The following is a 15,311-nucleotide window of genomic DNA, read 5'->3' on the forward strand; positions in this document are numbered from 1 at the left end:
CGGCTCAGGAGACGGGAGGGAGGTGGAGAAAGATGTACCGGCGGTGCTGCTCTTATGTCGATGTGTTGGTAATCAAACAGAATGAATTGAGGGGGGGGGGGGAGGGGGACAACACGGAGAGAGCGAACTCAGCGTTGCTCCTCCACCACCGCCATCATCATCATCATCATCATCCTGGTCAGCTTCAGCACCAGTAGGCTGCCTCCTCTTGACGTGGTGACGGGAGCGCGCCGCGCGGACACTGTGAGGGAGAGAGAGAACATGAAAGCGAGATTAGATCAGATCAAAGCTAAATGAGTCCCGTCAGGGCTCACCAGCAGCGGGGTCAGGAAACCACGAGCATCAAGGTGATGGCCGAAAAAGAAACGACACCCTGGCAGGAAAACGGACTCGGTATAAACTGAAAACTCATTTCTCAGGGTGTGTTTTAATAAGGCTGTTTGACACCTGGACATGCACTCAGATTCAAGCCATTCTTCAGATTTTACAATTATTCTTTGAATGTAGCGATGAAGCCAGACAAAGAGAGAGAAAGTCAAAATAAACTACACTGTGTAGACAGTCACCACAGCAGCGCGATATTCTCACGATCACAGATTTTGGAAGAGGTGCGCAGCCACGAGCTCGGGGTCGCGCTTCCTGACTCTCAGCTGCTGGTGCGAGCAGAGGGGAAGTGGAGAGTGACGGGAGGGGGAGCGACACTGCGTGCGCGTTCACGCGACACTTTCTATCGCACTTGAAGAGGGGCACGAGGACCGACTGCACCGGAGCATCACGTGTCCAAAAGCACTTCATGGTGTTACACACCTGCTGAGTGCTCTCAGTTTATTCAGCATGAATTACAGCTAATCAGAAAGGCCTGACACAACAGGAAGCCATTTATTTGTTGAACGTGGTACAGCAGATCTAGACAGGTTGAACTTAAGAGCAGCTAAGAAGAGGAATGAAAGCTCTAATAAATACCAAACTGAAAAGGGGATAAAATTAAGATCATTTTAATCCAGGCATAGAAGTGTTAAATTCCATTATGCCATTCCATTGTCTTTTTTTTTTTTTTTTTTAAACCTTCTTTCAATTTTCTTAGAAATCCCTGCATTTAGTCCAAATCATAAAAATTACGTGAAGCTTTTATGATTTGGAAATGTAGCCACATGACCCTAAACAATTACTGTGTGTCTGTGGCAAAATGCTTTGGAAAGCAAAAAACACTCAAATGATCTCAACATCCTAAAACAGTCCTTCAATTGTTACCTATGTCCTGGGTTGGTTCCTTTTTTACTTAAACTAGTCTGGTATTAGAAAGCTGCTCTTCATTTAAACTATATTTATATTTATTCCTTTAAAGGTTTATGTCAAAATCATTTCACTAGGTTACAGTACATCCTGGATCGTAATTCAGTTGAACAAAAATTATTTATAATTCTCAAAATATCAAACTCATTTAATAAAATAACATGTTCGTAGACATAATTACTTCACTGGTCTTGTCAAAATGTAGCTATTCCCAAATACATTTGTTTTTGACTCAGTTTGCCTCAAGGCTCCCCACTGGTTTGGACCTCACACCACTCTTGTGGGCTGTTGAAGCAGTTAGGACTGATCAAAGAAAAAACAAGATGAAAAGTCATCATCATTTTTACAGAAATAATGACTTTAGATTTCTTCATTTGTGCTGGCCACAGCAGCTGAAATTCTGTTTTGAACGACATTTTTCCTTGGTCATATTTTATTTGGCATAAATATGAGAGGCATAAAGGTGATTAGGTTTGGTACAGGGTTAGGGTTAGAGCAGCAGCAACAACAAGAGCAGCAAGGACAAACCCACATAAACCCCATAAGTAGTAAATATTTAACAGCAGCAGAAACATATTTAAGATAAAGTCACAGTCTGAGGAACAACAAGGTGTGAGAAGGGTATGAAATCCATTGTATCAATTATTATTGTAACAACAATAATAAAGTCAGTCAGATAACAGTTTCTAAGTGGCATCTCACAGTTTCGACTCTTTGTTCTGATGCCAAGTGTCTCCCTCTGAGCCCAGACTTTATAGAGATGAGTAAACCCTGCCAGGAAACTTCAGTACTGCATGTACACTTTGCAGTACCTCTCAGTAAAGAGAAAAAGTGTTGCTCAGCTCTCACATTTCACAATTTAATTTTCAACATTATTTTATTACTCCATGGCAAACATGGATACAAACAGATATGTCCATGTTCACTAACAGAAAAGTGTCAAAAGACAGTATTCTCAGTAACACTGTCATACCAGGAACAATAGAAAAGTGAAAAACATTTACAATATTTAAAACTGTGAAATATAATAGTAGAATCAGCGCTTTTTAAACCACTTGTGTAGTCAAAACTTGTGATCTTTGAGCTCCCAGAAAGTTTCCACCCACACATCAATGAATATCATTGTGTGTTTTTGGCAGCGTCGGGAATTGCACACATAAATGGCAGCCAAAAGTCAGGCACACAAAATATGGGGACATTTTCAGAGTTAGTGTGCAAATCATCCTTGTAAACACTGAAATGCCGGAAAATAGCAGAAAATTGACAAAAACATTTTTGTGAAGATGTTGCAGAGAAACTCCAAAGCTCTATTTGAGACATTAGTGAGTTAAGCACCTAAACCAAGGGACTTCCATGTAGCAATGTTGAATTCATTCAAAGAACAAGCACTCCACAAGGACAACAGTTTAGCACTAAACTCTGTCTGATTTTGGCTTTGCACTGTAGCACCAAGAAATCTCTTTACTTTGAATAACCAGAGCATGCAGAACTACTGAGAAAGATTTCAGTAAACAATGGCAATGATATCCATATAAATTCCAGCAGATGCAAATTATTTGTAGTTACATTAATCAGGTAGGGAAAGATTATACAATTGCAAGTCAGTTTGAATAAGAGTAAATATAAATGTAAAGTTATAATGTTTTTACAGCGCAAGCCTGCTACATCAGAATTGATGAGACAATAGGTGTTTTATCATTTCTGGTGTGCAATATAGAAATGTATACATAAAATAAACAAATAAATAAAAAAATAAAAAAAAGGCGCAGCCATTCAGATTGTTTTGGGAAAGGGGTGTTATGAGTAAGCCCAGGGCCATTTTTCATGTTCAGCCTGCTACAGCTTGACAGAGCTCTGAGCATTGTGACAAGTCCCTTGGACATATGAGTCTGGGTATTTGTATTCAGATTCTTTTCATAGTATCCTGTTCCCAAAGGACAAGAACAAAGGTGAATATTCTGACAGATTTAATATTCACTCATCTTTAGCTCAGTTTTGGCTTCTCTAAGCAGCGATATGTTCACAAGAGGATAACTTTTTCAGTGTTTACTGTTGGTTTTGCCTGATATTTATCTTTATAGCCAAAAGAAGCCTTGGTGTGAGTGTTTAAAGTGAACTAAAATAGTTCACTTAAACACTGAAGCAGCACACTGTGAAGCTAAGAGGTACAATTAGATGTAGCATTACTTTGCACATAGACAGTGAGCCACTGTTTGTATCAATATGGGGGTAATGGCGCCTTCAAACCTTCAGCTATAGTTTTTTCTGAATACTTAAATATTCTCTTCACATGGACATTGTTTCTGTAAGATGTTGCCACTGATTGTTCTACTTAATTTTTAATTCATTTGGAATTCAAATCTTGACATCTGATATTTTAAACAAACTATTTATTGCATAATTGTGGGGGTAAGTTAATTTTGTCTTTTGTACAAATAATTTGACCCGCTAATTTGAAAAAAAAAAAAAAAAGCCCAAACAACTCCTCAAAACAGTGCAGAAGAACAGGGAAGAACTGTGAATATATGACTCCACTTGTTGTTCGCCTGGCTCTGATTGTTCACACCATTTGCAAGATAATTTTGGTCCACTGACTTTAAACTAGGGAAATGCCTGTTGAGACTCGGCTGACCATAACAAGCAAAACAAACTTGAGAATGAGCTTTGGGAGGCTTTAAAAGAACTGCCAACATTTCTACAGTACCAGAATATAATGGCAGGAGTCCAGGCAGTCTCTTTTCAATCTGCTATCATGAGGTGGCTGATGAATTGTGGAATCCAACATCCAGTTTCCTGCTCCAGCAAAGAGTCATGGCTCAGGAAACCTGCAGCTCCGGAATCGATCACTTTGACAGACTGACTCATTGATGTTGCTGTAGGGGTGAATACTTAAGGAGATTAAAATGAGCAATGTGCCAGCACTCCACTTCACTTTGAGCAACAGGCCAAAGCAAGAAAATCCTATTGGTCGGCCCCAAATGGCCAACTGAATGAGTAATAGGTGGGGTAGTCCCCAATCAGCACTTTCACTGGCCAAACTCAGAAGTACCAACAGAGGAGACCGTCCACTATTTATCCCCTTCCTCAGTTTGTGACCTCCTCTTGTCTTCACACATAACCCGATAATAAACTGAGCATTGTATTTATAATTCAATGTGACAACAAGCATCCATAGATGTGTTTTCAACAGCGCATATCATTTGCAGCACAAATGTGTAGATCATGATCTTGTTGACAACCTTTGTCAAATCGAATCTCTGTTGTAGCAGCAAAGAAATAAGAGCAGGAGCATCGTTCATCTTTTATTTCAGATACGAGATTATGGGGATAGCCAAAATAAAGTTCATCTCATCCATTTTTTTATATTTCTCTTAGTCGCAACAAAGGACTCAGATAGGGAAATCTCTTTTCCAGTGGAATGTTACATCTCAGTCAGAAATACATTAGACATTTTCATACTAAAGTGAATTAAAACTGTCAGCACGAAAGGTTTTCGGTTGCTTTTCTGACTTCATTGTCTGAAAATGGCAGAGTACAGAGAACCTTTTTATTAAACTATATCATTATTACAATGATTAGCTTTAAAATGGAAAATAATTATAAATGGCCAGTTCATTTAGGGGGGCTTTGTCCAATAGAAAGGCGACATAAAGGGGGTGGCATGAGGTAACTTTAACTGAGCCAGTCGGTATGGAGGAGCTTGTAGTCTCCTGTTTGATATTTGATGTTTTCCAAACATGAACCCTGTGATGGCCGACATCAGCTACCGTGCTGCTGATGAAGGCGCTCAAGTTAGCAGCTAATGCGGCTAAACTGAGGGAGGGAGGTGTTCCGCCCCCACCCCCCCCAGTCAGTCAGATAAATGTTCAGAGCACAACAAGGGTCTACCACAAGTGCACAAAGGACACAACTTTCCCCCTGTGTCCAACAAAGCCAAAAATTTAATTAAATTAAATTGAATCAAGCCACATACATTAGCCGCTAACATTATCGCTAGCATAGCTAAACTACACAGCACAGCAAATCTGACAGTTAGCCAGCTAGCAACATTCAAAACACTGTTTACAGCAAGTTAGCTTAAGTTATTGTCATTCTCAAATGAAACCAGACGTGTAACTTCACGTGGCATCAAGTTACTCACACACGGAGGAGAAGAAGCCCAGATGAGAGTTAAGTTGGTTCCCGTGTTGGTGAAGACAGCGGGTTTGGCTCTAGAGCCGGACCGGTGTGTCAACCGATTCGGCCCCCCCCCCCCAAGTTCCTGTTCACCTTTACACTGATTTACTGCTGAATCGTGCGTAGGTGCTATGTTACCGTGCGTACTTAAAGAAGAAACGTGGTGATACACACCAGATAATAATACGGCCAAGATATATGATGTAGAATGACCCGATGTTATGGAGAAATCCAGGTAGGGTGAGGATTATACATCGTGGCCATGTCTGTACGTGTTCCAGTTAAAAATATCTTGTCCCAAATTCACCGTCACCACCTTTTTAAAAAACATTTGCATAGAAAATTTCTCAACCCTTTATTTTTTTATTCTTCTTTCTTTTCCTTTCTGATCACCGGAAGCTGACGCTGACCGGACATTTTCCTACCGAACTTCAGACAACAGACAACAGGCTAGCATAGCAACAGTAACCAAGGGGGTTGGGGCTTAGCGAAGGATCGGTGGCCAAAACATTTATTGGGGGGGTTACAATTAGGAAGAAAACAAGTTAGAAACTTAACTAAAAAGGTTGTGTTTTTTTTTTTACATGTCCCCTTTTTCCTCCTTCCATAAACAGATTCCTTTCCTCTGCTCTTTTACTGGTCTAGTCTGTGGACACGTCCTGTCTCCGGTCTGGTCCGTTCCTGGAGGGGAGCCGTCACCCGTCTGGTCTGGTTCGGCCTAGGTCCTGGGGGGGCGCCGTATCTGCCTTTGCCCAGTCCAATACTCGCAACCAATTAAGTCCGTAGACACGTTCAGGTGCCCACACCGGGAATGGACCTACATTACATTACATACATACACATTACATACATCATATAATCACATCACTTGTTACATTTACATCAAGTATACATATTAACATCACTAACATCACTAACCCCGGGGTTACATTACATTACATATTACATCGTACATTCACATACCCTACCCTAGCCGGGAATCGAACCCCTCCCACGTAGGTGCGGGGCGGCAGCGTTGCCGCTGCGCCACAGCGCAGGTCGAATTGCAGCATAAATTTGCGCTACTTCACCATTTCACATTTACGTCACTTGACCTAACCGTGATGACGTAAAACCCAAAGTGAGCTGGGATTGGCTCCAGCACCCCACGTGACCTCTTCTTCTTAGCTCCGAGTCCACGCCTGTCGACTTGTTAATAATTGTAATGAGTAAATAAATACCATGCTTTGTTGCTGAATTTTTCTTGTGTATATGCTACAGTATAGCTCGTTGATCGATCAATGATAATTATGTAGACCTATAGCCTATTTTATGGGCATGTCGTGCAAGCGATAGCAGATCATGTGTAGGGTTTCGGGGGAAAATGTTTTAAGTGTTCATTGAATGGATCATTGACTTTCGTAAAAATCATGCACTTACTTGGAACCAACCCAGGCCATAAACTAATTCCCAACCCAGTTTCCCAAAGGGCGGCCAGGATGAGCGTTTGTCATGTGAGTGTATGTTCATTATGGTAAAATGGACAAACTTGTGTTCAACGAGTTCGTGAATAATGAAAAATATGGACACTATCCTGTGTGTTTCCGAGGAGCAGAAATATGTCATTCGCAGGCGCTCTGCCCGTTTCCAAATGAATGGTAAGCTATAGTAACGTTATAAGTCAAAAATAATGTCATCAATACGTCAGTCGAGCATGCTAACCAGTTAGCTAACCAGTTAGCTAGCAGTCCATTTCGAAGCGACTAACTAGTGTAAGTGATCCGGCAGGGAGGTTTACTTAACGTAGGCTAACCTCACACAGCTATGCTAGCTGGCATCCATTTACACAAAGAATGGCCGAACAAATGCATTCTCAATTTATTTTGTTATATAATAAATACCATACCACTAACCTACACATTGGTTTGTTCCATTTCGCTTTCCGTACACCCAGCTGTGTTTCTATTTGCGTTTCTTCTTTAAGGACGCACGGTAACTTAGCAACTACGCACGACTCAGCAGTAAATCAGCGTAAAGGAGAACAGGAACTTGGGCGGAACCAAATCGGTTGACACACCGGGACAGCAATTCAGCTCTGAACTTTTTAGGTCCTCAAAACTGATTGGGTCACTCTCAGGTTGGTTAATGGTCAGTCTACCTGAAATTCACAGCAGGGACTCGCATGTGCACAGAGCAGGAGCTGAAAGGAAGCAGTCACCAATCTGACGTTCAGCCATGACAGATGACATTTACACCTGTAGCCTTGATTGGCCCGTTGGAGGAAAGTGTTTTGAATTTCAATTAATACACATGAGGAAATCAAAAGTTAAGCCTTAGTAGCAGCAAAATTAAAAGTCTTGTATTTCAAAATGTCACTGAAACCCTGGAGACACTCTGGATGCAGTCAAATCCCCAGAACCATCTAATGACCCTGATGGAGAACAAGCACTTTTATTCATATAGCTGCACAGCCTGTTTTAAAAATGATGCTATCTGTCCCTCATCCATGGACAAACTGGCCAAAGCTCTTAATCCAAATCACATTCATTTAGGATGAAAAGGAAATAAATATTTCATCCCAACCCATTTTTTTTTTTTTTTTTGCTTTGACTTCACTCCAATGTAAACTTAATTATTTCCTCCACCGATTAAAAAAATCCTACACCTCAGGAAGGGAAAAGAGAAGTTGCTTGCCTTCCTCCTCTTTTCATTTATTCTCTTTCTTATGACCTTCTTATCTGGCTTCTGGAAGTCATGACAGGAAGTAACAAGCAGCTCTTTTAACCCATCTGAATGAGCACTTGAATGTGAAATTAATATTTCATTCAACTTGGAGTTTTTGTTAAAATTTGATGATACTTTGATTCCAATAGAATTTCTAAAACCTGGTGCTCAAAAAACTCAGTGCAACATGAGAGTCTGGTCAGCAAGGTTTGCCTTCATTTTCCTCAAATAATCAAACCTCACAAAGTCACACCACCTTTTTCATCCTCTGAATGCAGAGTTAATTACTGTAATGTGCATGACGGTAACGCTTTGGTCCTTGTCAGCATTTTATTTGGGCTTTGCCCCAGCATATCCTGCCGCAGAGTAGACTAAATGAAATTCGTGATGACGACAGTGGAGAAAAGACTGGGATTAATTGGATTATTGTTGTTGTAACCCGATTTGCAAATGTTGGTTTGACACTAGTATGGCTCAACTAGCTGAGCAATCGCAAGAGTGCCAGAAACTTTACATTTCAAACAAACTCACTTTGTCTTTGAGGCTCTCTGATGCTTAATTTATTCATTTATGGTGAAATATAATAGGCCTGTATACAAAATATTTTTTGCATGTGGACGTTTTGCTGAGTGGAAGAAAAGGAAGGGAAATGGACAGCTGAGTACTGTACGTAATTGTGGTCATGGTCAGTTTAGTTGTGTATTTATTTTCCATTAAGTTGGTGGAAGTGAACAAATTTGAGACAAGCTCCTTTTACCCTCCACAGCCCTGCAGGAAATCATTACAGTGTGTGTGATTGACCACTAAAGACGTAGGCTCCCCTAAAAATCACATCCCAGTGGCCCAGCTTCCTGAAGGAACCATTAAAGAAATATTTGGGGGCAAGGTTATAATGATGGGGAATAAAATTATATTTACAGATTGATATTCAAGTTACCATTCCAGCTATTTTCATATTTTATAGTCACTAAATGGAGCAGAAGAATTTTTAAATCAATTGACAGACACCTAACCATAATAATATTACCATATAAATCTACCAAGGGTAACATTTCAGCAAACTCTCCTCTGTGCAGAAAATCATGTGTTTCATACAATATCTGCAGGCTGCATTCATGTGTAAGGATGTACAGGTGTCTGCCAAGCTTTTTGTTTTAGGATGGGTCAATAATAAAATCCTATCCCATTATAATCTCACCTAACTTAGAGAGAGAGAAACTGAGACAACTAACAGACCAGATGGCTGGCAATGGAAGAATGAAGCCTTCAGACAGGAATAGAAAGGTAGAAGCAGTAGAGCAAGAGAATACAACAGAACAGGACGAAATTATAAGAGTAAAAACTTCACAGGAGTACAATAATCTCAAGGGAGAAGAGAGGATAACACTGGAACCCCACTGTATTAGCAGAAACGAGAACAATATCGTCCGACTGCAGGTTTGCTTGGTTACATCTTGTTTGATATATCTTGTTGTTGCAGCAGGGATAAAATGGCACTTCAGGTGTCCGTATTAAGTTAAACTTAATCTCTTTCACAGACAATAATCAACCATAGTTTTGCCTGAACATTTTCTCTCTTTGGTTTGACAGAAGGTCTCTCAACAAGACTCTGTTTTTGCATAAAGCAGCATATGGCAGAGCTGATAAGTGAACAGTCGAGATGACACGTGATTTCCTCTCTGCTGCACTGCACACACACTGCACACACATAGACACACACACACCTTGAAAGACTGGATGATGAGATAAAATACACACAATGTCAGTACAAGGTGGAGTTCATGGGCTTTCACGTGGTGGACATTTTGCATTGTTTTAGCAGGAGGTGCAGATGAATTCAACTAATTTCATTGAATGTCACAGCAACACTACTGATAAAACACTGAACACTTAAATGAAATGTAGCCTACATCAATGTTTTTACTTAAACCTCTTTTACTGTGGACTGTGAGAATAGTCTGCACAGTCGAAATGCTGTTTCCATGACATGAATAACATCCATCCATACCACATCCATTTCCGGGTTGCAGGAGCCAATCGCAGCTCACTCAGAGCGAGAGTGGGGTACACCCTGAACAGGTCACCAGTCCATAACAGGACCAACAGACAGAGACAAGCAACGACTCACACTCAGACCTACTGACAATTTCAACATGAATAACATTTGCTGCATATAAGAAACTTACTGTAAAATCAGTAATCACTGTCTGCACCACACATATGCACGCTGACTACTAACTGTCATGCTCATAAGGGAGTCAACATTGAAGAGGATGATGTATTTAACTGTTTTTACAAAAATAGAAACCTACCAGTAGGCTGTGTCTGCAACTGAACTTTCCCAGGATTAGACTGATGTCAGTCATTTCATCAACATGTCCCCAAGCGCTGGAGGGTGTGAAAGCCACCAACATCACACAACTCCACTCCATGTGCGCAGTTGCTCAGTTTCAATTAGTATCCCATCATGCCATGCTACTGAGTCAGCATGCATAATCTATACATTTTTAGATACATTAATTACATGGAAATCTATTATAAGATAAACAAGTGCTAATAGTATTGAGGGATTCATGTCTTCTTTAAAATATATTGTATTCTTAAGTGTAAAGTTAAAAAAAACTACCAGAGTGCCTCTGAGCATTCGTGCTATCCATGCACACTTGGCAGCAGCACCTCTTTGTTTTTAATGAATTGCATAATAGGAGCAAAGCATTTGTTCAAAGAACATTGACCAATCAGGTAGATTCTGTGTTCATACCGACAGGTTTATAGTTTAAAAGTATGAGTGCCTGTCAGTTATCAACACAAACTCCTTTCACAGGAGAAGTTTCAGAATGGGTATAAATACGGCTATGTGGTATTACACAGAGAGTGGCTCCATCTAGTGTGTGTATGTGATCAACACAGTGAAGGCTCAAACTGACTTTTGAATACCTTTTGGTAGCAGTCACCATCTTGAGCTGTCTAATCATATTAACAAGTCTCTCCTGTCTCTTCGGTTAAGCCCACATGATGCAAATGCAACCTGGCAGCCATTGCACTGTACGCATCTGCATATTTAAAAGGATCCTTGAGACTTTTCGCAGTTATGCCTTAAAAACCTTGGCTTAGCTTTTCCTTTATTATTTTTTAAGCAGATTTTGATTACCCGGTGTGTCCATTATTTGGTGACATGTATGTAAACCTGTGCCATTTAATAGAGAAGATGAAGTAATATATATTTTCAATTTACAAAATAAATTAGTACATCAAAACATACCGCTAGGTTTGGGCTTTCAAATAATATGGCAAATTGATCTTTTGTGCATTGTGCATAGATAGCCAGTTTCCTCAGTGAGTAGTATTTTTTTTATAATTTTTTTTAATATACAGCTGGCTTTCCTGTGAGGCCAGCCAGTATATATGTCACTGAAGTGGGGCAGTGTGATCCCACCATTCTCACCACCCGCTGCTGGTTCTTTTCGTCCTCTGCCATGCAGCTAGCAGACCACAGTGCAGCAGTAGGTCAGGAGGCTCTCAGTGACGACCCAGTAAAAGTTAATCAGCACATGTTGACAGAGGTGAGCCGGTTTCAGCTTCCACTGAAAGAAGAGCTTCTGCTGGGCCTTCCTCGTCTGAGGGGAGATGTTTCTGACCAGGTGCGGCCAGCCGAAATGAAGACTACCAGACCACTATTTTATGCTGCCTACTCTCTTTACTTCCTCTCCACATATACAGAGTGCCCCACCCTCCATCTTCTTTAGTCTTATTTTTGTTGTTTATAAATGTGCCAGATGTTACATTTCTTCTCCATACTAGTCCCAGTACAGCAGTGCCATCGGCTTATAATATTGGTGTTAGTGATGTAAATAGGTGAGTAGTCCTATGTGAAAAGGGTGCGGAGGAAGGACTGAGGAAGTTATTTAATTTTTTGGACCAATCTGCACTAAATGCAGGACTAGAAATCACAAAATATTATCCTTACATGTGTTGTGATTCAAGTGTGTAGGGGGCTGCATAGAGAGCTTTTGCATGATTGCATCCTCTGTCAGTCTGTCTGTTTTATAAGCAAAGTGGTTGACCGAGATCACAAGGGATGGGAATGGCAACTTTTTTGTCGGAGAGTGCTAGTCTCTCTAAACATTTTGTGATTATGGGGGTTAAAGCAACTGGCAGAGAGTCATTCAAGCAGTTCAGTGGAGTTTTCTTGGAAACGGATAAAAGTGGTTGCCTAAAGGCATGTGGGAACAGACTGTTAAAGGAAGTAGCGAAAAAATAAAATGCACACACTTCAAAAAAAAAAAAAAAAAAAAAGTTTCACAGAGCCCATCCGTTCCTGCACTTTCCTGGTGTTGGCTCCACACAGGATAGATCTAACCTGATGGTGCTGCCCTGTCAAGTGGTCCTTCTCTGCTAGTGCAGGCTAGACCACCCAGAAATGTAAGGAGATGTTCAGTGTTACATGGCCCCCAGTTACTTGTGGCTGCACAAAGGGTGACATTGTCACCACACCAGCCGGGGACCACAATGTCACGTTGACCAATTGTGTTCCAGCCTGTCCGCCTCCTTTTTTCCAGATTGAACCCTGCTTCATCTATGAAAGTGTATTCATGGGGCCTTTCCATGGAATCCACTTCAAACGCTCTTTCTGTATTTACAGTATGCTGTATGCACTCCAGATTTGCACCATGCACCATGTCAACAATGAGTGTTTCTTGTTGTTTGGAGTAAAGAGCAGCCCTTCCGCCCCATCGGGCCATCTTTCAATTCTACCAAAAATAAATAAATAAATAAATAAATAAAATCTTGCAAACATATACAGCCAATAAAAACAGTATTGTAATGACCATTACATGACTTACAGTACAGTGCTCTCTGTGTCAGAACAACAGGAAACAATAACCGTCTGAGTCTCCTGGTGATACTGGCCAGAGCATGGATTGGACTCTCATTGTCATCCCATGAACAAGGACATGGTGTACGTTATGTTTCCTGAATTTAATCAGTAATAGCTGTTCTTGGGCTTCCTCAGCCTCTTCCTCCTTGTCCACCACCTCTCACACAAACTCTTCTCCTCTGCCTCTCTGTATAGTTCTACCTATTGTAGCTGGCTGCACTCTGAACTGACTTTTATCCTGCCCAATTGGTCTGATAACATGCTTAGAAACATATGTGTTCAATATTGAGTTGTTGTGTATAAAAGATGACAGCTATGTCAGAGTCACATTTTGCTGCCAGTGTTTACAATTTTGCTACACAGGTGTGTCACGGTGTGAAATGTGTTTAGTGACTGACAGTGTGTTTAAGGTTTAGGAAGAAGGAGCATACGAGTTTTGCGAAATGAGTCTAAGTACCTGCACAGGGTTTAACGTTTGGCCAAGAGTGTTTGATCCAAAAAATTTGTTTAAGCCACTGAGAATTTGTTTCAGAGTATGGGGTTTTTCTATTTTAGTAATTGTAAAAAAGAAAAAAAACAAAACTGTAATCCACAGGGGAAATTTGGTACATTGACTATTGATTTGCTACTACTACATCTGCCAATTCTATCTCCTATCCTGTGTAGTCACATGGGTCCTGTTCCAAGAATGCCATTTATTATGAAATTGATCATAATCACTCTAAAGTAAATCAGTGTGTACGTCATCGACTTCACAGAAATAGTTGTGTAAAGTCTTTTCACTATCATGGGAAAGGAAAGATAACCTCAAACTGACACCCAAGAGAAGTGAAGAGAAGATCAATGTGATATTTAGCATGTCTGGAAAGTAGACCTATACATATATATAAAATGTAAAAGTCACTGGATTTTGTGCATAAACCACACAGTGACTGTTTGACATTCACTGTTGAGGAGATTTTCTATCTAAGTAGCTATTGCATCTGTGTGTGTTACTGTCTACAAACATCAATTAATAGAAAAATAAGTTGATGTGCTGTTTGAAACAGGTGGCTATCTCAGTCTTCTGTGTTTCACCCCACTGTTAGACCCGTCTTACTGATCATTATAGCACTGTGCGCTAGTGGTCAATAGAGGGCACTATCTGTATGAAAAGAAGATCTACTTAGAAGCTTGATTAAAAAGATTTGCTAAGAAATGCTACTGCAAGTTTAGCCAGCCTTGAACCGTGCAGCTGATCAGTCAGAACTAAGAAAATAGCACAATTTAGGAAGCCCAACATTTTAAAACGCGCATTCAAATACACTTAAATAATGAGGCTGTTGAGTTGAGCTGCAACGCTGTGTGCAGATGGCAGCCTGTTATTATGTTTATGTGAATCCCAGCCTCACTCTCAGTTTCTCTGAGGCAATCAGACATATTGTCAATAGGAAACCATTTTGCTGAACTCCCAGCAATCTGAAAAACAGACACAGAAACAAATTGCTGGCAAGAATCCTCAGGCTGCAGCAAATGCATCAACTGGATTGAATAAGAGGCTCAAGGTTAAATCCTTCAAATTTAAACCCTTTCCAAACCCCACAGTAAAGGTTGCAATCACAACACACATGTTTCACTTCACTTTCCCTTGTATTTGTTTAGAAAGAGTGGATAGTTTTACCAGGCTGTTGGTCAACAACTACAATAACTACACTAATTCTAAAAAAAAAAAAAACCCAAAAAACAGACAAACCTTAAAACAACAAGCTGACAACACCAAAGGTGCCTTTTCATCTGCCATCCTTTGTGTTGATTGAATTTGTTTCATTAAGGAGGTGGCTGTCCAAAGTTCACTTCTTCAAACTTTCACCCTAAATGAACTTTCACCAGAGAAAACAGAACAACTATTAACTCATTCAGTGTGTTGTTGCATAAAAAAACATGGCAATTTAAATGTGGCCAGTAAGCCAGCTTGTACAAAACCACCATACCAAAACCCTGGAACCAGCACACAAGAGTAGAATGAAGTAAATATTTCTCATTACAAACAAGTTTTCTCCATGAGAGAGATTTATAACAGTTAGATGACAGGTGCAGCACGGCTGTCATGGGGAGTCCCACATCGGAACGACGACCTATTTCAAGATTTTATTTTAATAATGTTGCCCTGAGGAAACACAAATATGTAATTTGGCAACATCAGCTGCATTACATATGCAACTGAATACATTCTAGGCGTGTCCCCACATATAGTACATGACCCAGCATGTACTGTATGTAG

The sequence above is a fragment of the Echeneis naucrates genome, chromosome 7 (assembly GCF_900963305.1).
Source record: "Echeneis naucrates chromosome 7, fEcheNa1.1, whole genome shotgun sequence".
NCBI classification, from domain to species: Eukaryota; Metazoa; Chordata; class Actinopteri; order Carangiformes; family Echeneidae; genus Echeneis; species Echeneis naucrates.